Below are 23,419 nucleotides of genomic sequence, written 5' to 3'. Positions count from 1 at the left end.
TTAATGGAATAAAGACTACTTTCAAAATCGTTTATTAAAATAACCATAGAAAAGAGACATGCAGTGTAACATCTAACCTTAATGGGATGGGGGAAGGAGGAGTTGAGTCCCTGGTACATTCATAATAGAACCCCGAGATGTGCACACTCGAGTTGCACAAATCTTGCGTTAACACAACCTTGAGTGGCAGGGAGTTGACATCTGGCTCCGGCCTGCCCTCCACTCAAGGGAGCTTGGACGCTCACCAGTGAAGCAGCGGCTCCTGGAGCAAACTGCTCCCGTGAGGAGTGGCAGCCTGACTCTTGCCGTCCCTGACAAGAGCAGTTTCCGCACTCCTGTTGGGGTGGAAGCCTCTCCGTTCCCATTGCGGTGGCGAGAGTCAGGCTGCTGCACCTCACAGGAGCTGTTTCAGCTGGCCAGTTTCCTGGCTCCCTCAAGTTATGCAAAATTTGACTTTCATGGGGTTGTGCAAGAAGGCAACCTCCTCATTAGTCGGTGGTCTACTGTGCAGATTTACAGCGGACCAGGTATCGTATGCAGCCTTGCTGTGTGTAATGGTCTGGTTGCAGCACTTCAGCAGGGCTAAACTGCCTGGGAACGGGGGTTGAGTGTAGTGGGTAAGGGTGGGAGTCTGCAGGGCGGGACAGTGACGGGGTAGATGTGAAATGCAGTGGGTGCCGATTGGGGGCAGGGTGGTAGCCAAAACGTGTCCTTGGTTACACGAGGGCTCATGGAAGAGAGTTTTGGGACATTGGCTGCAGTGGAGGGCAGGAGTGGAACTGTTCCATCTGCAGTACATGTTCACTTGGCATGCCAGGATGTTTGAGCTGCTCCATGCCTTCATCCTCATGCTCTGGGCTCTCTTCTGTTCCCTCCTCTCAGCGTCTCTCCAGGCCTTCAGTTCTTTCTTTTCAACAGCAGACTGCAGCATGACATCTCACCGGAAGGTCCTCTTCAGTTTGCCTAGGCTGCTCTCTAATTCTGTGCAGCTCTTAAGCTGGTGATACTAAGGCAGGCTGGGATCCCAAGTTCAGATCTGTGACACCAAAATAAAACATTTATAGAAGCTCCATTGTTAGCACTAGACAAAGCACTGACACAACTGTTGTTAAACGCAGCCACAGTTCTTATACTTACCATGAATTGATTGTCCCAAGGCGAGTGCACGTACGCTGCTAGACCCCCAAAATGGTGATTAACCACAAGTACATTCATTGTCTCAGGGCGTTACTGTGCTCTGGCAATGTGTGTTTTGGGGAGAGTCCACGCTGCAGAGAGGGGTGTTATAATCATTATTGTCCACACATTTTCCACAGACGGCATTCATCCTGGAAGATTTCTTGCTGCTGAGAGTGAGCAGGGAAGCAAGGGAGGGTCTGTGACTTCTGCGTTGGCCCTTATGCAGTTTGCCTGTGTGTAGCAACGGGTGATTTGTCCCCCACCCTCAATAGCATAGTGGCATGGGAATGTTACTCTTAATGAGGAAAGGACCAAAGCAACTCTGCCAAAGGACCTGTGGGAGTGAATTGCCCAGTAGCTCCATGAGACATTTGTGGAGATCTCGAAGATGAATTTACCCTGAAGTGAGAGTGCATCCATTACCCTGTTCTGCCTCTCAAACTAGACGTGTTGGTATGAACACCACAGCTGTGTTTTTTTGCAACCACCTCGTCCCCAACAATTTGCTTCAGTGAGTCCCAAAATCAAAGTTACTTACCAGCAGCTTCCTCAGCTGTTCGTGCTTCCCCAGCCGCTGATGGCTGTACTGGCTGGCCTCCTCCAGGGTTGGGAAAAGCTTCTGATGGCATGCATCTGAGGACGCTGAGGGTCCGCCTCCATCTCAGCATCCTTGCCCACGATTTCCTCCTCCTGCCTTGGTTCACTCTCAGCTGGTGCAGCCCCCGAAGTTTCCATCAGGCTCTTCACAGTGAAGGTAGGGTCGCCCCCCAAATATTGCATCCAACTCTCTGCAGAACTGGCAGGTCGTGAGCACAGCACCAGAGTAGCAGTTTGCCTCCCATACCATGTAATAGGCATTGTGCAGCTCTTTCGCTTTGACCCTGCATTTCAGTGTAACCTTGTTATGGTCCCTTTCATCCATACATCTTCATGTCTGCCTGTAGGTATCATAATTTCTACAACAGGTGGACAGCTCAGCACCTCTCCATGGTTCCAACTAGGGATTGTCTGGTGGATGAAGCAGGCCTGGACACCTGAAAAGATCCACTGAGGTCACTCCACGCATTGCCAGGAAAACTGGAAGACCTTCAGAATTCCCGAGGAATTTAAAGCGGGGTCTGACAATTGGTCACCTGAGAGCAGGGGAGTAGAGGTCAGATTGATGGCCAGAGAGGCAGGAACAGGCATTATTGGATACATTCCAGGGGCCAATCACAGCATTGTAATCTACCCGGAGTATCTACGCTGGCACTGTAGGCCCAGTGCAGAAAGCCCTATGCCTCTCATTGAGCTGGTCTTCTGAGCACTGCAACCATGGAGTCAGTGTACACTAAGTGCCTTGCAGTTGTGGACACCTGGGCCACGTCTACACACGCCACGCGCTACTTCAGCGTTAAGATCGATGTTAGGCAGCGAGACATCAAAATCGCTATTCTTACCAGAAGATGGGAATAGCGCCCTACTTCAGCATTCCACATGTGTAGACGATCTGCATCCCGCTACTTCAAAATAGTGGGGTCCTCCATCTCAGCAATCAGCTGGGAGGTTGAGACGGGCTGGCCAGCCCCTGCGGGGCTCTACGGTTGCCGCGTGCAGCAGCTCTTAAAGCTCCGCGGACCCGGACGTCCTGTGGCAGAAAGCTGAGAGTGCAGGCACTGGCAGTAACACGCAGTTGCCCTGCATGTACTTGGAGAGCCCCACGACAGCCATCACCCCTCCAATGGCATCCAGCCACCCCTTGAGCACCCCCAGGGCTCCCCGGCGTCCAGCTGGAGGGTGGGGGGCAAGAAGAGGTGGGGCTCCTCCCAGACCGGCACTGAGATGTGAGGCCTGCTGGGGCTCGGGGGGGAGAAGGAAGTGCTACACATAATGGGGAGCGAAGCAGCAGAATGCAGAGGCATTCGCCAGGCTGGCCAAGGATCTGGCCACTTGGGGTCACCCTGCCCTCATTCTGGCCCATGTCCAGCAGGGTTACGCCTGGGCCTGGGACTGGGACTCAGCCAGCCGGTCTGGGGCTGCCCCCGCCGCTTGCCCCTATTACAGGGAGCTCAGGAGCATCCTGGGCCCCTGGGACACCACTTCACCCTGGCCACCCTTGACACCTTGGCTGATGAGGCCCCGCAGGTCTCTGAGCCAGAGCCCAGGCTGGAGGCAGGCCCCAGACAGCGATGGCTCCCTTTTCTCAGTGGTCAAGGCTCTCCACATCCAAGTGCCATTGTGCCTCAGGGCAGGGGTGAGCCACTGGCAGAGCTCCATGAAAGTCTGCCAGCGCATGCGGAAATTCCACAGACAGTGGCCATCGTCCCCCCCCCCCCCCATGACCAGCTGATTCCACCACTCTGAGCTGGTGGGGTAACTCCAGGTGTGGCAGAGCACCCGGCCAGGGGGTGGGGGAGAACAGGAGGGCCTGGGAGTATGAGGTGTCCCCCTCATGCCCTGGGGAGGTCTCCTGTTGCAGGAGGTGCTGGGCGGCCTCCTGTGACGTGCCAAGCAGGGCGGATGCTGCCTTGGCGACAGCATCGAGGGCCTCCAGCTGTTGCTCGGCGTCCATGGCTGCTGGAACTCGGTCTGTAAGAGCGTGGGTAGCACTCTGCAGACCTCGTGCTGTGCAGGCCGTGTGCGTTTAAAGGAGTGGCTTGCTATTGCCCTGGAAGGGCTAGGCCTCCCTGTGACCCCATCCACGGGGTTTCCTGGCCCCTTTTTTTGAAAAGAGCCGCTTTTGGGTGTAGGCACTCTCGCGGGGGGGGCCCATTTCGATGTTGCCCATCCCAACGTTGACAGTCAACAGCACCAGCCCCGGAGGATGTGTAGACACTACACATCGAAGTCACTTATTTTGATGTGTCTATGTCGACGTAAGCTACTTCAGTGTAGCGTTCTAGTGTAGATGTAGCCCTGGTGAGTTACAGCGCAGAAAGATGCTTTCCTGTACCTCAGCTTGCCATGTGGACAAGGCCTAATTTTCCGTTTTCCTAGCAACCTTTCCTGTCAAATTCATCAGTGGTGTTGGGTTCTTGAATTCCCTGATGCTGCCAGTAGTGAAGAGGATGTGGAATAGCACCTGTAAGCATAAGACCATGTGTTTGATGCAGCATCTGAAAACGCTCATCTCACAAAGTTAAGGTGCCCGCATGCTTTTGTCCTTGCCCCTGCTTTGCAAAACAGCGACTTTCGAGCACTTTGCAGCCTGCGCCTATGAACTGCTGCGGCGGGTTGCTGAACAGTCAGGGCAGTCAAGCCAGAGTAACTTTTATTTTTGCTCAAATGAAGGGTTGGGAAAGGGCTGCGTGGTCTGGGAAGGAAGAGCACTGTGAAGGGTTAACTTTTCCTTGAACAGTTGTTTTATGGCACGTTGGAATGAGAGATTGTGAAGTGGCTGACAACAGCGAACCCAGCCTGTGTAATTAAAGCTAGCTATGTGGACAGGGAGTCGGCAGCCAGGCCCAGCCTCTGTCTTCAACTTTCCTCAGCTGGGCTTCATTTGGACTGACTAAACTCACTGCGCTTGTAGCTATATGGGATGTACCCAGAAGGTTGAGAATTTTTCCCTGCCATGTGTGATAGTGGGCCACTGATTCAGCTCCAGTAGCAAAGGACAAAGAAGTTCATGAGCAGTTTTGTGGGGCTCCCTGGTGTTGTTCTCCTACACATGCGCTGCCTTGCAGTGGTGAGAGAGGATTCTGTGGACCTTTGAAAAAGATATTACTGGCTTGGATTTTTTGATTCTCCTACATTGCTCTACTACAATCAAACCTATGTAAACATTTCCTTTGGTGCCTCATCAGTGAGCATCTCACACTGAAATGGAAAAGGGGATACCTGTCTGCAGGCGTTCTGTGCCACATCAGTGCAGTGGTTTGCTTTAATTACATATCACACACAACCGTTAGCTTCTGGAAGTCTACTGTGTACTTCTGTTTCCCTCAAGTCATCTTTGCTGTGTCTGTTTATTGGGTTGGCTGTCCTCCCAAAGAAGAGAAGGCTCTCATCCAAAATTCTAGTGATCAGCATGAAAGCGTTCCTCTTGTAATTGATTTTTGAGTCTATGTTCAATGCATGTGCTGCCCTATTCCGCAGCAATATTAAAATATAGAAACTGCCTTTGTGGACTCCTTCTTGCAGTTTAGTTTCTTAAATATTATTGTGCATCTTTCTTCTAGTCCTGCTGGGGTTCCAGAGTTGTCAGACATTTAGCAGGAGGACAGCTCAAGGCACTAACATAACCCCAGCAAACACAGTTCACCATCCTTGTATTGTTAGAGGTAGGCAAAATGTTCTTACCTCCTTCCCCTTACCTCTTTGTAAGTTTTGCTGCAAGCTGTTGAAACAATTGCTGTTTGTCATGGGCGAGTGACCTGTTCCCTGAGGATTTTTTTTATGAAGCACTATACGTTTCTTGGCCAGAAAGAGCTATTGAAGTGCAAAATATTGCTGTTGTGATGTACTTACTAATAGATGCATGTACAGCTCCAGGAAACCCATGTTCTCCCTTTCCTGTTCCTTGTCTGATCTTGTCTCTCAATGCGGCTTACTCTTATTGTCTGTATTATATTGTTTACTCTTTCAACTTTATTAAAGGTATGGTTAGTGTTTTGTTACGGAACATAGACCAGGTTTCCTGCTCCATAGAGAATAATGTAAGTTGTTGAAAGTGATCTTTGAGCATTATGGAAGCTTTGCCTAGACGAGGCTCAAATGGCAGAGGCAAAGGACCAGGGTACCCCTTATCCCCATTTCATTGGCACTTCTCCCTGTCTGCATTAGGGAAAAGCAGTTGGCTTCTCTGAGGAGCTTCAGGAAATCCAGCTAAGGTGCTTCTTCCTGCTTAGGTATAACCTTTCCCCAGCCTGCTGGCTGGAACTGCAGGGTTAAATGCATTCATTTATTCAACCATTGTGTGTGAGTGTACATGTGTTCATGGTCCCTGAAACTTTCCATCTAGAAGTTGCTGTGCTTTTAGGGTGGGATGACTGCACTAATGAATTCATCAATCACAATAATCTGATTAAATTGATGGGGGAGAAGGAGAGGGAGTCAAGAGATAATAAAAATAGATTATTTTAAGAGATGAGCGATATGCAATTAGCCACAGACTCAGTCAGCATTTCAATGGAAGTGCATGAGAGATTTACTGGTAAGCAACACAGTAAATTACACGCTGTGGTTTCTTGGCTGCGAGTGCAATGCGCAGGCTGTTGGTGGGGCCCATAAATAAAGCAGAGTGGTGAGCTACTGTAGGGAAGAAACACCAGCTCTCTGTTGCCTTGTTGTAAAAGCATGCGTGAAATCAGGTCAGGTGTTTGCAAGGGAAGCAGGGTGAGGAGGACGATGTGTGAGGCCTGGTATCAGACACTGGTAGCCCCTGAGGGGAGAGGTTGTAAATGGAGGGAGTATGGAATTGGGTGCCCTGGAGGTTTTGAAGGTCAGTCCTCCAGAGGACAGAGATAATAGAAAGGAAGCTCTCTGTCAGGGAAACATATGTTTTTGTGGAGATTACATTCTGCCTAGATTAAGACTTTGGGGAAGGAGGGAATGGAAAGATGTGGCTGGAACATAAGGCCATCTGTCAAAAGCTTGGCATGGTCATTCCATTAATGCAAAGTGCATTAGTGTGTGTCCAGCTGAGGTGGAGCTGCAGGAGAGCAAAGGGCTCCTGCCCAACATCCTTGGGGGGTGCAAAAGGTTTTCACGCTCTGTTCTGGTAATTTGTCAGGTGTGGTTTTGTTCTCAGGGTCAGACCTCCTTGATCAGGAGCTTTTAGTCCTGCCCTTCCTGATTTCACCGATGTAATATGGAGTTTGCTACAGGGAGAAGTTTATAAGATCTTGAGTAGCGCTCTTGAGCTGGGTGAAGGAAACTTGCGAGGTGACAGGTGTGTGGTATGTTATTACTTTCCCTCTGGGGCATTCTGAATGCTAAGGTGCCCTGTATTTACTATTCTGTCTTTTCTGCACTAGGAAACGGTTCAGGGAGGGGCTGGAGCTTTCAGAGAACAAACCATCAATTCTGGACTGTACCTGCAACCCTCTAACAAGGATCGCTCTCCTCTGATAGCCGATTAGTTTGCAGCCTGCTCTCTGGTAAGTAAAGCAGAATAAAACACCAGGGCCAGAACAACTCTTCAGGAAGCTAGTTGGCTGGCCCAGTGGCAAGAGCGTTGGGATGGGAGTCTGTGGACCTAGACTTTTTTTTTTCCCCTCAGCTGTCGCTATCTGCCAAGTGACCCTGGAAAAGTTGTGTACCTCAGTTTCACTGGGTGTGAAGTGAACATAATTAATGTTCCTTACTGTCTGTAGTGATGTGTTTTGTGCACTCTGTTTGGAAAGCACTGTATCATAGCTAAGGGGTGCTTTTTATTACACCAGCCCTAGACTTCTCTTCTCGTCTGATCTAGAGTTTGGCCTGGATGAGAGCTAAATGGCTTAGTCTGAAGCCTGAGAGGCCGATCGTGGGAAAAGTCATTGGCAGAAATGGTGAAATTTCCCCATATCCAGTGGGGACATCAGAATAGGGTGCGTTGTGGGGCACACGCCTACCCAAACGGCATAGTCTCAATACTAAAATCAGTATTCCTACTGTTTAGGGGATCACCCTCAGTAACAAATATAGACCAATAACTGCTGATCTGTTAAGTCAGCGAGCTGTGCTCAGTAGAATCGTGATCTGGTAGGACAGAAAACCGGTTAGGGCACGGGTGAGCAAACTCTTTATGTCAGGCTCCACTTTTGTCCCTGCAATTAGCAGGGCCCCCCAACCCGTCCAATGTCATCCAAACTGACAGAAATTTTTGTTGTGTCTGTGTGGGGAAAAAAAAGTCCTTTTGGCCCATGTAAGAAAATCAGTCTGTAGAATACAAACCCTTTTTATTAACGGGTAGAGAAATGTGAATACACAGACGTAAAAGCAGTAACATAGTTCCACATTTTTAATGAGATGGATGAGCCTGAGACCCAGCTGCCAATCTTGCTGCACCCCCACCCCTTACAAAATGTCATCCCCCACCTACCCCCAAGAGGGTCCACTCCCCACATTGTGCACCCCAGAGCTCGGAAACTCCCTTCCTGCAATTCATAGACCGACCCAGAGGAAAACAGAGATGTTCAAGTCATTGCAGACTACAACTTCATATTGATAATGACTTGTTTATACTACTCTATACGCTGACATATAAGTACAATATTTATATTCCAGTTGATTTATTTTGCAGTTACATGGTAAAATGAGAGAGCCGCCACTGTTTCAAGGATAGTGTGCTGTGACACTGGTGTAATTTTGTGTGTTATTGTGTAAGCAAGTAGTTTTACTTGAGGTAAAACTTGGGGGTACACAAGACCCATCAGTCTCCTGAAAGGGGTTCACTAGTCGGGAAAGGTCGAGAGACACTGTTTGAACTGGGAGGGGCAGACCATTATCGGACAGCGTGCTGCAATCTTCCACACATTCGTTTTTTGGTAAGTCAGATCTTTTGTCCTAGATACCCAGGGGGCAGCTGAGACTGAGAGCACCTTTCCTCGTGGCAGGTGTACTGTGTCTTCCTCTCTTAGATGAAGTCCTTGTTACACTTATCACATTGGTGACAACTAAAGGTCAGATGGGTAAAGTGCATTGTACACGTACCTGTCATCCATCTGGAAAGGGGAGCTGGTGCAGCATGTGTTGTGATGTGTCACTCTGCCCTGGTTACAGGCTGTGATTTCTAGGTGGACTCCAAGCTGTTGGTGCTAACCCCTGAAGCACTTTGTGCTTTCAGTCTTGTTTACTTGAGAGGTGGCACCCCTTGCTCCTCCAGCGAGGCCTGAGCTAGAAGTCTGTTTGCTTGTGAGAGAAGTGGGAGGTGGGAAAGGGTTTCATAGAATCCTAGGGCTGGAAGGGACCTTCGGAGGATCAACCCCAACTAAATCATCCCAGCCAGGTCTTTGTCAAGCCAGGACTTGAAAACCTCCAGGTATGGAGATTCTACCACCACTCTTGGTAATGCATTCCAGTGCCTCACCACCCTCCTGGTGAAATAGTTTTTTTCCTAATAGCCAGCCTACACTCCCCCCAACAGCCCCATGACTTCAGACCATTGCTTCTTGTTCCGCCATCCGTCACCACTGAGAACAGTAACAGAGAGGAAGCCGTGCTAGTCTATACACTATCAAAACAAAAAGTCTGGCTATGGTCTGAAGAAGTGGGTCTGTCCCACGAAAGCTCACCTAATAAACTATTTTGCTAGTCTTTAAAGTGCTACTTGACTGCTTTTTGTTTTGACACTGAGAACAGCATCTCACTATCCTCTTTGGAGCCCTCTTTCAGGAAGTTGAAGGCTGCCATCAAATCACCCCTCACTCTTCTCTTCTGTGAGCTAAATAAGCCCAGATCCCTCAGCCTCTCCTCATAGGTCATGTGCTCCAGCCCCCTCATCATTTTTGTTGCCCTCCACTGAACCCTCTCCAGTGTGTCCACATCCTTTTTATGCTGGCGGGCCCAGAAATGGACGTAATACTCCAGATGTGGTCTCACCAGTGCCGAGTACAGGGGAATAATAACTTCTCTAGATCTGCTTGAAATGCTTCTCCTAATGCTCCCCAATATGCCATTAACCTTCTTGGTTACAAGGACACACTTGACTCATATCCAGCCTCTCATCCCCTGTAATCCCCAGGTCCTTTACTGCTGTACTGCTACTCAGCCAGTCGGGCCCCAGCCTGTAACAGTGCTTGGCATTCTTCCATCCCAAGTGCAGGACTCTGCACTTGTCCTTGTTGCACCTCCATCAGTTTTTTCTTTTGGCCCAGTCCTCCAATTTATCTAAGTCGCTCTGGACCCTGTCCCTACCCTCAAATGTGTTATCTGTCTCCCTAGCTTAGTGTCCTCTGCAAATTTGCTAATGGTTCAATCCATCCCCTCATCCAGGTTATTAATAAAGAGAGTAACAGAGAGGGAGCTGTGCTCGTTTATATACTATCAGAACAAAAACGCAGTTAAGTAGCACTTTAAAAACTAACAAAATAATTTATTAGGTGAGCTTGTGTGGGATGGACCCACTTCTTCAGACCATAGCCAGACCAGAACAGACTCAATATTTAAGGCACAGAGAACCAAAAATAGTAATCAAGATCAACGAATCAGAAAAAAAAAATGATCAAGCTGAGCAAATCAGAGAGTAGAGGGCGGGGGCGGGGGGAGTCAAGAATTAGATTAAGCCAAGTATGCAAAAGAGCCCCTCTAATGACCCAGAAAATTCGCATCCCAGTTCAAACCACCTGTTAATGTGTCGAATTTGAATATAAAAGAGAGTTCAGCAGCCTGTCTTTCAAGACTGTTGTGAAAATTCCTCTTCAGTAAGACGAAGACTTTTAAGTCATTAACAGAATGGCCCACTCCATTAAAATGTTGCCTGACCGGTTTGTGGATCAGGAGTGTTTTTATGTCTGTTTTGTGCCCATTAACTCTTTGTCGAAGAGTTAATAATCTTAGACAAAGAGTTAATGGGCACAAAACAGACATAAAAACACTCCTGATCCACAAACCAGTCAGCCAGGTCTGAAGAAGTGGGTCTGTCCCACAAAAGCTCACCCAATAAACTATTTTGCTAGTCTTTAAAGTGCTACTTGACTACTTTGTGTTTTGATAGTGTATAGACTAGCACGGCTTCCTCGCTGTTACTATTCAACATTTTAATGGAGTGGGTCACTCTGTTAATGACGTAAAAGTCTGCATCTTACTGAAGAGGAATTTTTGCAACAGTCTTTAAAGACAGGCTGCTGAACTCTCTCTTATATTCAAATTTGACACATTAACACGTGGTTTGAACCGGGGTGTAAATTTTCTGGGTCATTAGAGGGGCTCTTTTGCATACTTGACTTAATCTAATTCTTGACTTCCTACCCCTCCCTTCCACCCCTCCACTCTCTGATTTGCTCACCTTGATGATTTTTTTTTCTGATTTGTCGACCTTGATTACTCTTTTTAGTTCTCTGTGCCTTAAATATTGAGTCTGTTCTGGTCTGGCTATGGTCTGAAGAAGTGGGTCTGTCCCACGAAAGCTCACCTAATAAATTATTTTGTTAGTCTTTAAAGTGCTACTTTACTGCTTTTTTTGTTTTGATTCATAAAGATGTTGAACAATACTGTCCCTAGAACTGATCCTTGGGGCACTCCACTTGAAACCGACCGCCAACCAGACATAGAGACAGGTGGGCCCAACTGTCTAGCCAGCTTTCTACCCATCTTACAGTCCATGTTTCCAATCCATACTTCCTTAACTTAGATTCTGGAGCTGCATTCCTTCCTCAGGCTAGTAGAGCCGAAATTTGTTCCTCTTCAGGATGGATGCATGACTAATGAACATTCCCAAGCTTTAGGTGATAGACTGTGAGGTGTGGAGTGGTTGAGGGTAGAGTGTTTTTATTGTATTGCTGTTGTTTATCTGTGTTAATTTAGACTGTCTTTTTTTTACACATTTGTTCAAACACACGAAACAGGTGTTTTCTAGAAATATGAATATATAGAAGAATGTGATTGGAAAGTGAACTTTCTTGGCCCTTAAAGGAAGGAAGCTCAGCTGTTCATTGACTTTCCAAATTCTCTTTCGATTGTTAGTTCCAAAGAGGGGTAAGGCAATATACAATGTCATCTGAATTCTGAGTTATTGCAGACATGAGACTGGCTTGTGTCTGAACCAAAACAGAGAAAATAATGATTTACAGGTGACCTGGGACCTCAGCTGGGGCTGAGGTCAGCATGCTCCCTACTTAGCTCCACACAGTTTCCTGGAAACATCTGGTACCTCCCTGCAGCTCATGGGAGAAGGAAATCCCAGAACACTCCACACCCTGCTGCCGCCATGAGCTCAAGCTCCACAGGTCCCATTGGCTAGGATCTACAGACACTGGGAGCTATGGGGGCAGTGACTCCAGGCGGGGGCAGCACACACAGCCTGCCAGCACCTCTGTCCGGGAACTTCAGTGACATGCTGTCCAAACATGCACCTCAGCTCCTGTCCCAGCTCTGAGTCCCCTCCCACACCTCCACTGCCCCAGCAGCTGTAGAGTCGTCTGCTGCTGAGGTCACAGAAGGACACAATCTGTGACATCCATGCCCTCTGTGACAGAGGCTCAGCTTTACTTGTGTGTCATGCAGTGCGAAACTCATGCCAATAAAATTATCGTAACAATAGACTCCATTAAGCTTACTCACAGTGAACACACCACACTGTATGTTCAGGGTTGGATCCAGTACCCTGAAATTAGCAGAAAGACTTCCATTGAGTTCAGTGGGCATTGGCTTAGGCTCTCATCTGGCTGCCGCTATGGAAAATCACTCTGTATACTAATTCATTCCTTTGCACAGTCTGTATTTGACCCTCCTTAAACTGGAGACTCTAAGCAATTCGGCTGAGCAGCCAACATGTTATATCCTTTGCAGAAATGCTGTTTTACAATTTCCTGTAGTGATGATACTTGGCTGGTGCTTTCTAAACTGACAGCTCATGTTTTTTCTCCAGTAGTGGAACGCTGTCACTGTCCCACAAGAGCAGACTACTTGAAGGTTTTCATTTGCATTTAGTTTCGCTATAAGGGGACCTCCAGCTAGCTAGATGCCTCTACTAAAAACACAAGAGTGGTCTTCCCCAGGAAGTGAGGCCCAAACAGGGTTGTGTGTGTAATTAACCTCTTGGGAAGAGAGAGTAAGAGAGCTATTCGCTAATGTTTAAGTGAAGCTGGAATATCAGCTGTATGCTTGAGAGCACATGGAATATGATCACTAGATTGACTGAAACAAAATCAGGGTGGGAGAACCTGATGAAATAGAGGAAAGGAAGCAAGAGGCGGCAGAGTGTTTTCTGCCTTGGGGGACGAGGAGGAATGCAGAGTTGTTCTTTAGGTGCATTGAAGGACGAATATCCTTACTCAATTATATGGTCCCTGAACGTGCTGTACAGTTCAGTGAACTGCTTTCTCCTCCCCACAGCACTGCACAGAGTTGAGTGCCTGCCTCAGGGATGTTATATGGAGCCTAGTGCTTTCATGCCTTCTTATGTCAGCCATTCGCAAACAATGGTCCAGAGAGATGTGTCCATCACAGCTGTGGAGAATCTGTCAGTCTTCATCCACTGATTCATCTTGTGGGCTCTCCCCTAACCTCTGACGGTTTGGCCACATTGCAATGTAACGTGTAGCTGGCCCATGACAGCTGACTTGCGCTTCAGTGGCTAATGCACCTGGATTGGAGCTTTGGCTCCAGAACCTGCCCCCATGCCTGAGCCCAAATCCGGTGATATGAGCCAGCCATGGTGTTTAATTGCAGTGTAGACAAACTGCAAGAGCTACCAATTCCAAAGATGCTTTTCTTTTTTTTTCCAGCTAAACTCAGAACACCAACGTGCTTCCATGCATGCCAGTTATACCTTTTCAGGTGCTGCTTTCTTGTAAATTCACCCCCAATCCAGTTGTCAGTCTGAAGCCTGCAAAGAGAGAGTGTATAGCACAGGTCTGATATGAGGGGATGTCACCAAACAGCTGCACCAACGGCATTAAAGGGAATTTATTTTCATAGTGTCTTACTAAGACTTCTCTGGTTACTTTTGACATGTAACCAAAGGTGCCTCATGGCAGGAGTGGAAAGAGGAATGGTTGTTTGGATGGGGGATAGTCCACACAAGCATCTCTTCAAGAAGTAATCAAAAAATGAGTAAGTTTGGGGGACCCATGCAGCTACAGTAACGAATCTCATTTGAATAGAGTTTGGTACCAGGATCCTTTCTGTTGGCACCAGGAGGGATCAGGGTCAAACAGCGTAGAGAGATGGGCAACAGGGGACTTGGATGTCTTCTGAGCCATGTTAGAGGAAAGCAGAACCATCGTGGCTTGACCAATTTGGCAGTGACGCTGGCATCACTGTAGCGAAGCTTGGGAAGACTTGGATTCTCCAGGGGAAGCGGGAACAGATTTTTTTCAGCTCTTGGGCAAGGCCTCACCATGGGCCTGTGAAGCAGCAGCACCTGCCGTGTTCCGCATGGGTTGAGCAGTGGAGGCACTACAGGAAACAGCTGTAGACTGGATTGTGGCTTTGTGAAGTTGAGTGATCAAAACAAAACCAGAAGGCATGAGCCTGGGTGAAAACTCCAGGGTTTGTGCTTGGCTCACAGGGACAGAGGATTGTAACAGCCTGGGAAAGTTCTGTACCACGGGTCCATTTAAACCTGGCTTTCTGCAAGAATGCAGGTTTACTCCTTCCACCAGTTATGCTGTTGCTTTTGGATTTTTTAGTAGGAGGTTGATATTTGCATACAAGGACACAGTTCTGTGAGATTTGGCAATTTTTAGGCACTCATTAGTGTCCCCTATACCTCTGTAGCAATGACGACTCACAGTTTAACCAGTTACAGTTGAATTGAAACCTGGCATAAGGGAGCACAATTCTACTGACTTCAGTCTAGAGTGTGTCCTTTTACTTGCTCGCTGACGTTGCATTTTCGGTGTGCTGCTTTGTACCTTGTTTTTGCAGGGGCTACGCGGTACTCCCTTCCTATGGGAGGTACCTGTTATGGGAGAGAACATCCCCTTCTCCTTTGCTAGAGATTCCTTAGTAAAAATTTGTAACTCACGTGCCTCCAATTCGTGTTGAGGTCTCTCTGGCTACATTCCCACGGACCCAGAGTGGTTGAACTTCTCTGGTAAATCTTCTGAGGTGCTGTTTCGCGCATGAGCAAAATGCCGTGTTCTAGGGTCAGTGTCTACCTGGGAACTCCTCCTCAGCTGCGTGGTAGTGAGGAAGGTCGACCGGAGGAGCGCTTCTGTCAGCCTTCTGCCATGAAGACCAGCACAGAAGTAGACGGTTACAAAGTTGATTTTTGGTACCCAAGTAGTGTACAAAAAAGGTCCATAACAGCCATCGACCTTCAAGGTAGGTCTAGACGCAGCCTTTGTGGGTGTAGTCAGAAGCTGTCTGTATTACTCAGACCCAGCCTCCTTTGGACTGTCCTGTAGAAAACTGTGTGCTTCCCATTCTGTTAAGGGATACAGATACCAGCCTGCCTGAGAGGCTTCATTAGACAATATATTCAAGATCAAATACTGATAATTATAAATAAAATATGCCAAGGGGGCATTGTGTGTAATTGAAGCAACTGACCTAATCAGCTACCCTTAAAGAGAGGTCAGGGAGAGAGAGAAATGAACACACTTTCAGCTCTTAATAATCTCAGCAAGAGCCTTCTGTTCTGCAGCATCTATTATCACGAGTGCCAGTGTGGGTGCCAGGGTTTCACACCACGCCATGGGACTGGGATTAAATTCATGTCTGTGGGAAATCAACTTAGAGGGCCTTTTCCAGCTGGGATCTCTGGAAAATGAATCTTCTGCTGTAAATACGGGAGAATCAACATGTGTTTGCTAATGTGTGCAAAATAGCCTCCTTTTCCTAGGCATCCCCTCAGTAACTGTCTTAGGAAGGATGAAGCAGCGTTTTTGTCAAAATGGACGTCTTTGGTTTCTCCAGTTGAGGGTGCTGCTGAACCCGCAATATTGAAATGTGTGTGCAATGCAATAGAGGCCCTGGTTTAGGGGTACTCAAATAAGTGGACCCTCTGTTTTGGATCCCTGGACTTGAGCATCTATACTGAGAATGTTTTAAGAATTTTTAACCACAGTTCAAAGCAGGGTTTCAGCAGCTGCATGGATCCAAGTCCGACTAACTGTATCCCAGGCTTTCCAATGCTGAGACACCATTTTGATAGGTGTTCCTCCAGGAACTGAAGGCAGTTGAATGGAGGGGTGGCAATTTCAGGACCTAAACTATCTGGGCTACAGCTCCTGTTTTGAAACACAGGCAGAGATGCTGAGACACTAGCAGCAGTTCAGCAAGCCACCGAAGATACTCAGTGGAGTTAATGTTGGAGCAGGAGGAGGACGCTGACATGGCATACTCTGATTGTGCTCATGATGCTGATTTTCCGTATGTAAATAGTCGCTAATGGAGCAGGACCACATGCAGACTGGTGGCATTGTAGTGTCATACATACCTGAGATGACCAGCAGTGGGTCTAGATACTTTGCATGAAGAAAGCTACATTTCTGGAGCTTTCCCCAGACCTGCGGCATAAAGACACTTCTGAAGGTATTCATGTTGGTCACAAAGTGGGTGTCTTTGTCTAGTAGCTGGCTACCCTAGACTTTTACAGGTATTTTGCAAACCAATGTAGTGTTGGGAAAATTGACAGTGATTAAAGTGGTGGTGAAGGTTTCTCAGGCAATGGGTTTTACCCTAAAGAGGTAGAATTTGAAAATATTCCTGAGGCAATGGCTTTGAGAGAATGGCATTTCTGAACTGTTGTTGCTGCTGATGGGACTTATGCCATAGTTTGTCCTCTTCAGGGAGCACATGAGTATGAAACTGTAAATGGTACTATGTCTTAATATGCAGGCCCTCCTCAACCACAGAGGGCAATTTGTGGACATCAAATGTTGGCTACTTCGTAGAGCCAAGGTTTTCCAACTTTTGGGAATCTACTTTCATGGACAAGCTATTCCTACCACATGACATCTAAAATGGAGTTACTGCTCTAACTGTTGTTCTGGGAATCCCTGCTAGTTTAAATGCACTCTCAGCAGGTAGAGAAGTGATAGTGAAGCGTGTGTTTGGCCAGTTAAAATTCTACAGGTGATGTTTGCAGACCCATTTCGATTCCAGTATCATCAATGCTACCCTCATCACTCTGGCTTGCTGTGCTCCTTGGAATCATTGTGTAGCCAGAGGTGGGCCATTTCCTCCCCACCCCCCCAGTGGACCTGTGACAGCAGGGGCTGCTGAATCGGTTAATTCCACAAGTGTGCCTCCCAGAGCTGGAGCTGGCCCTGCCTGCGCAGTAAAATCAGGGGTGCTTTGTGCTCTCACATGATGGACTTTCATAGGCCAGTGGAAGAGGGAGGATAGTTCCTTTCAGAATGTGCTTGTGGGTGAGGATGTGTCGATTGTCATGCATTGTACTTTTGGATGACATGACCTCTTATGAAATGTGGAGAACAGCATGGACTGAAGTAAATAACTGTGATTAATGAGTACAGCTTTATTGTGGTGTGGGTTTTGTACCCAACCTCCTGGTTGTCCAAGATCACGTTTTTATATTTATTATTTGAAATAACGTTATATGATGTGGTACAGTGATCACAATAAAATCCCTTTATAAAATAAAAAATTTTATTTTTACCCATGCATAGGAAAAATACAGTATTAAACTATCATCTGGCAGACCAGCTGCCATTAGAACACCAAAAGCTTTAAAAATAACCAAGCACTGAGTGCATAAACTAATGCAAAAAGTGAAATTATCTACAGGACAGCTTCTCTCAACTACTGCATTTCCCGTGACTCCTTGTCCTTCCCCCTTTGTTGTGCTCTTGATGCCAGATCATGTGGCCAATCTTCCCTTGAGTTTTTTTCATCCACCTGCAGAATAACTTTTATGTGCACCAAGACATGTGCAAACGTGAACCACCAGTAGGGGGAAAAAAAAAACCTAGTTGTGGGCAATCAGCTGTGTAGCATTTGAATCTCTCTGGAATGGACACACAAGTGCACAGCTTAAAGATGTCCCTGGTAGTGACAGGTTCCCATTGTGGTGTCACTAGGAACTGGGGTACCACTGAGCCCTCTGACCCACCAGCCTAGGTTTCCACTCACACAGTACTGCACCCTCTAGGCTTCAGCCTGCACTTTTACCAGCAAGCATATACTTAGGGACACTATAATCAGCTCTGCATGGGGAGGCACAACTAAGGCACCATCCCACTCTGAGGTGTAAACCCAGTATTATACTGCCTTGCACAGTGCTGCACAGAGAACTGTACACCATATGCTCATGAAATTTTCCCCTCTCCACCAATGTGGGGAGGAAGTCCACAACAGCTTTCTTCCCCCAAGTTATGTCTCCCCCGCACACTGGTTTTAGACAAAGCAAAAATAAGTGCATTAACTACAAAATATAGATTGTATGTGATTATAAGGGATAGCAAACAGTTCAGAGCAGATTAGCGCAAAAAAAGCACAAATTAAGCTTAATATTCTAAAGAGAGTGGTTTTGAATAGCAAATTCTCACTCTAAATGATGACTCAAGCAAGCTGCAGACTCTTAAGGGGCAAGCTGCACTAAGTCACAGCCTAAATCCCCAGTCATTTCATTGTAAACTCAAAATGCTTTTAGCTTGGGTCCTGCACTTCCCCAGTCCAGTTCAGTCCTTTTTCTTTAGGCGTTTGAGAGTCTCGTTGAGTGGAAAGTTGGCGAAGAAATACAATGGTGTCACTCCCCTGTCTTACATAGATTTTGTATGTGGCAGCAACCCTTTGCTTCAAAGATTGGTTCCCATATTGTTCAGCAGCAGAGGCAACTAATGTAGGGATTCTGTGGGGGCAGCAGCCACGTGCCCTACCCCTTCAATCCCCCTTTCCATCCCTGCTGCACCAATCCACCTCTTCCTGTGGAAGCACTGCAGGTCAGATACAAAAGATTAGTCATTAGTTATTTGTGAACAGACTTCTGTGAGCCAGGTACAGAGAGCCGGTATTTTGGACTTGGGGCAAGCTGTGAAGGTGCTGCAGCCTATAGAAACCAATCAGGTGGTCTGGTGAACTACTGAAAAAAATATGCCTTTCTGCCCAAATGTCACAAGTTGTCTGTAGTTCCTGCTACAGGAAAAGTTTTGTAGCAGTCAATACCCAGGAGTGGATCAGAATTCAGGAGAGGACCGACAGGATGCTGTGTTAGCATCCATGGGAGCAGCTGCTGCATGTTCTGGGGCCTTATTGGACCTTTCTGATGCCCTGTCAGAACTGCTTGCTGCAGAACCAGCAACAGAAACAGAAGAGGAAGAAATTCCCCAGATCCCGGTATGTTTCTGGCTCAATTTTTATATTTTTTCAGGCTCAACTTTTAGAACTAACAGAACATATATTCCCTTCCCTGAACCAATCTAACCACCTAAAAAGTCTGAACTGGGTGGGTGCATGAGAAGTTTGTGCCCTTTCTGATAAATGTATTAGAGACATTTGTCAGGTGGAGAAGGAATGACATTGGAATTCCGTGCGATGGCAGGTTGGCCCGTGTATGACTCTGTCAGGCAGAGAAGGGATGGCATTGGAATTTTGTGTAATGGTAGGTTGGCCCACGTAGGACTGTGTGTGATGGAGTGGGGGGGGGTGCATGTGTGAGTCAGGCTGGATGTCCGAGGCAAGCAGCAGCTCCCAGTGGCTAAGGATGACCCTAGGGCTACAACTGGCAGATAACACCTCTGCCTAAACAAAGAGCAGGGAGGAGCTGAGCTGGGTTTTGAATCGGGGGCGGCAGTTAGAGGCGAGGAAAAGGGAGAGCTGGAAGGCAGCCAGCCTGAGGAGGGGGAAAGCTACACCCCAGAGGGACACCCCTCGGGGTCTTCCCCCCAGGACAGGTTGGAAGGACTGTCTCTGGCGGCTATGCTGTTGCTTCTGTGAGAAACTGGACATCTGTTGCCTAATAAACCTGCTGTTGTGCCTGCTGAGTGAGAGTCTCTCCTGCCAGCGGACGGGGTGCAGTGCAGGGGGACCCCTGAACCCCATCACACTGGTGTCAGAAGTGGGATGCACTGCACCCACGGATGAGCTCCCAGCAGTGGCTGACTGAGCACCAGAGAAGGAAGGAGTCTCACAAGAGTCAGAGGGAGAACAGAGCCATTCCTGCAGCTGCTGCTGGTGAGTGGATACCCCGGGAAATAGCGGGGAGATGGATTATACCCGACTCCTGAAGGCAGAGCTAGCGGGGCTGTGCAGAGAGAGGGGCCTGACCGTGGGGAAGGCGACCAAGGCCCAGCTGATTGCACAGCTGGAAGAGAATGACCGATCCGGGGGGGCAGAGCCTGTCCCGGCAGAAAGTGGCCGGTCAGCCTCGGGAAGCATTTCGGATTCTCCGACAGGAGCGGGGGCTCGACGCCGTCAGACAGACGCGGTGCCCGCCAGGTCGCGCTCAGCTAGCGGTGGTCCATCGCGGGCAGAGTCCCCCACCGCAGAGCTGCAACGGCTGGAACTCGAGGTGAAATTAAAGGAACTGGAGCACCAGGAACGGGAAAGAGAGCGTGAGCGCCAGGAACGAGAAAGAGAGCGTGAGCGCCAGGAACGAGAAAGAGAGCGTGAGCACGAGCGCCAGGAACGAGAAAGAGAGCGTGAGCACGAGCGCCAGCTACAAGAGACACAGCGGGAGGAGAAAGAACGAGAACGGAAGGAGAGAGAGCGAGAGCGTGAGGAGAGAGAGCGAGAGCGGGAGCATGAGCGAACCATGGCAGAGGCGAGACGCCAAGAGGCCCCAGCTGCGGTAAGCGGGGAGAGGGCCAGACGGCTCGGGGTGGCCAGTCACTTGGAGACGCGTGTGCTGGCCCAGTGTCAGGACCCAGGGGACATGGACGAGTTCCTTACCGCCTTCGAGCGAGCCTGTGAGTTGCATGAGGTTCCCCCAGATGAGTGGCTCCGGCACCTCACCCCCTTGCTGGGCCGGAAGGGCGCAGCGGTGCTCAGCCAGCTGGTGGGGCTGCAGCCTGGGGACTATGAACGGTTCAAACAGGCCCTGCTGCATAAGTTCGGGCTGACTCCGGAGATGTACAAGAAGAAGTTCCAGGAGGCGCAGAAGAGGCCAGAGGAAACCCACGTAGATACAACCGCCCGCCTGAAGCAATACTACCAGAAGTGGGCGTTCGGAATGGGAGTCCAGTCCGTAGAGGACCTGATCGAGCTGGCGGTCGTGGAGCGATTCTACGAGATGTGCGCACCTGACCTGAGGATGTGGCTCGTGGACCGGAAGCCAGGGGACTCGCATGATGCAGGGAAACTGGCAGATGACTTCACAAACAGTCGGGCCAGGTTTGAAAGTGAGCCCCACAAAGAGAGGGAGTCTCGGAGAGAGAGGGAGTCCCGGAGGGAGAGGGAGTCCTGGAGAAACCGAGAATCTCAGAGAGACCGGTCCCTAACTGTACGACAGAGGGGACCACCTCTTGGGCAAGCCCAGGAAAGAGGGGCCAGCCACCCACCCCCCAGAGAGCCAAACAGAACCCGGACAGAGCAGCCGGCCCGAGGGACACAACCAGACCCAGGCTGTTACCGCTGTGGGCGAAAGGGGCATAGAGCAGCCCAGTGCCCCAGGCTCCCAGACAGGTTGAGCAGGCCGGGGGGTCATGGAGTCAACTGGGTGGGGTCCCAGAAGTCAGAGGGGCTGGCGGCCAAGGCGGGTGGTGCTGACAATGGGCACTCGGCTTGGGCCGAATCCGCCCCACAGACCAGCTCCTCAGGGGGACCAAATGCTCAGAGGTCAGTTTACACAGTGGGGGCGGCAATGCCTCTGTGGAGCAAGTGTCTCAAACACCTCGAGGTAGACGGGAAAAAGGTCACGGGGTTCTGGGACACAGGCGCTGACGTGACGCTGGCCCGACCCGGGGTGGTGGCACCGGGCTGCATGATACCCGATTCCCACCTGACGATAACAGGAATTGATGGGACCCCTTTCAAGGTGCCCATGGCGAGGGTGCACCTGAAATGGGGGAAGAAGGAAGGCCCCAAGGAAGTGGGCGTGCACAGCCATTTGCCGGCGGATGTACTGATGGGGGCTGACCTGGAGAACTGGCAAGGTGAACGCCCTCGTGCCCTGGTCCTGACCCGTAGCCAAAGAAAACGAGGGGTGCGCTCCCCAGATTCAGGGGTACAGGCCCAGCCAAAGCCACAGGGGCCAAACCTGAGAGAAAGGGGGCCCCCAAAAACCAGATCTCACAGGCCAGGGGTGCTGGAGCCAGGCAGGGATGGGGAAGTAGCATCCACTCCTGCCCGAGCGGAAGAATTCCAGGCAGAGCAGCAGAGAGACCCCTCCTTGCAGAAGCTGAGGGAACTGGCCAGTCTCAGCCCAGCTCCACAGCTGGGGGAGGGCTGCAGGGAGAGATTCCTGTGGGAAAAGGGATTCCTGTACCGGGAATGGGCTCCCAGACGCAAAGCGGAGCCATGGAAGGTCCAGAGGCAACTGGTGGTTCCCCAAAAGTACCGGCGCAGGCTGCTGTACCTAGCCCATGATGTCCCGCTCGCAGGACACCAGGGGATCCACCGCACCAGGAGAAGGTTGTTACAGAACTTTTTCTGGCCAGGGATCTTTGCAGCTGTCCGTCTGTATTGCCTGTCCTGCGATCCCTGCCAGAGGGTGGGGAAGAGCCGGGACAAGGGGAAAGCTGCCGTGAGGCCACTGCCCATCATAGAGGAGCCTTTCCAGAAAGTGGCTATAGACATAGTGGGCCCCTTCAGCAAGGCAACGCGTTTGGGGAAGAAATATATTTTGGTAGTGGTAGATTTTGCCACGCGATACCCAGAAGCAGTGGCCTTGACCTCTATCGACGCTGACACCGTGGCTGATGCACTGCTGTCCATTTTCAGCAGAGTGGGGTTCCCCAAGGAGGTCCTCACAGATCAGGGGTCCAACTTCATGTCGGCCCTACTGCAAAGCTTGTGGGACAAGTGTGGGGTCCGGCACACCTGGGCCACAGCCTACCACCCGCAGACCAATGGGCTGGTGGAGAGGTTCAATGGGACTCTGAAGCAGATGCTGAGAACCTTCATGAATCAATACCCCCATGACTGGGACAAGTACTTACCCCACCTGCTGTTTGCATACAGGGAGGTGCCCCAGGAATCCACGGGGTTCTCCCCGTTTGAGCTGCTGTATGGAAGGAGGGTACGGGGACCCTTGGACTTGCTCAGAGAAGAGTGGGAGGGGACGGCCTCTCCTGAAGGGGAGTCAGTGGTACAGTATGTACTGACCTTCCGGGAAAAACTCACCGAGCTCATGGGCCTGGCCAGGGAGAACCTCTCCATGGCCCAAAGGAAGCAAAAGGTCTGGTATGACCGTAACGCCAGGGCCCGAGCCTATGCCACCGGGGATCAAGTGATGGTCCTTATACCTGTGCGGCGGAACAAGCTGCAAGCGGCCTGGGATGGGCCCTTCAAGGTCGTCAAACAGCTAAATGACGTGAATTATGTGGTGGAACTGTCGAACCGGGCCCACAGCCACCGGGTCTATCATGTGAACATGATGAAACCTTACTGGGACAGGCAGAACTTGGTGCTGGCCGTGTGCAGACACTGGGAGGGGCAGGGGGATGATCCCTTGGTGGATTTACTCACAAGGACTGGAGCCGGCTCCTTGCTGGAGTCTATTCCCCTCTCAGACCAGCTAACCCCTGCCCAGCAGATGGAGATCAAG

The 23,419-nt window shown here is 49.6% G+C and overlaps 1 protein-coding gene across 7 annotated transcripts in view; it reads left to right on the top strand.

Annotated features, from left to right (window-relative positions):
* Positions 1–23,419, top strand: part of NDST2 (N-deacetylase and N-sulfotransferase 2) — a 221,777-nt gene that overhangs the window by 109,627 nt on the left and 88,731 nt on the right. For 5 of the 7 annotated variants that reach the window (XM_074999762.1, XM_074999759.1, XM_074999761.1 and 2 more), the window contains one exon: positions 7,137–7,259. The exons of the other annotated variants lie outside the window; for them this stretch is intronic. The gene's annotated coding sequence lies outside the window, so the exon portion shown is untranslated. The remainder of the gene's footprint in view (positions 1–7,136; positions 7,260–23,419) is intronic. 7 annotated transcript variants of the gene reach the window in all.

The sequence above is a fragment of the Carettochelys insculpta genome, chromosome 7 (assembly GCF_033958435.1).
Source record: "Carettochelys insculpta isolate YL-2023 chromosome 7, ASM3395843v1, whole genome shotgun sequence".
In the NCBI taxonomy this organism is placed as follows: Eukaryota; Metazoa; Chordata; order Testudines; family Carettochelyidae; genus Carettochelys; species Carettochelys insculpta.
This window is presented reverse-complemented; position numbering and strand designations above follow the sequence as displayed.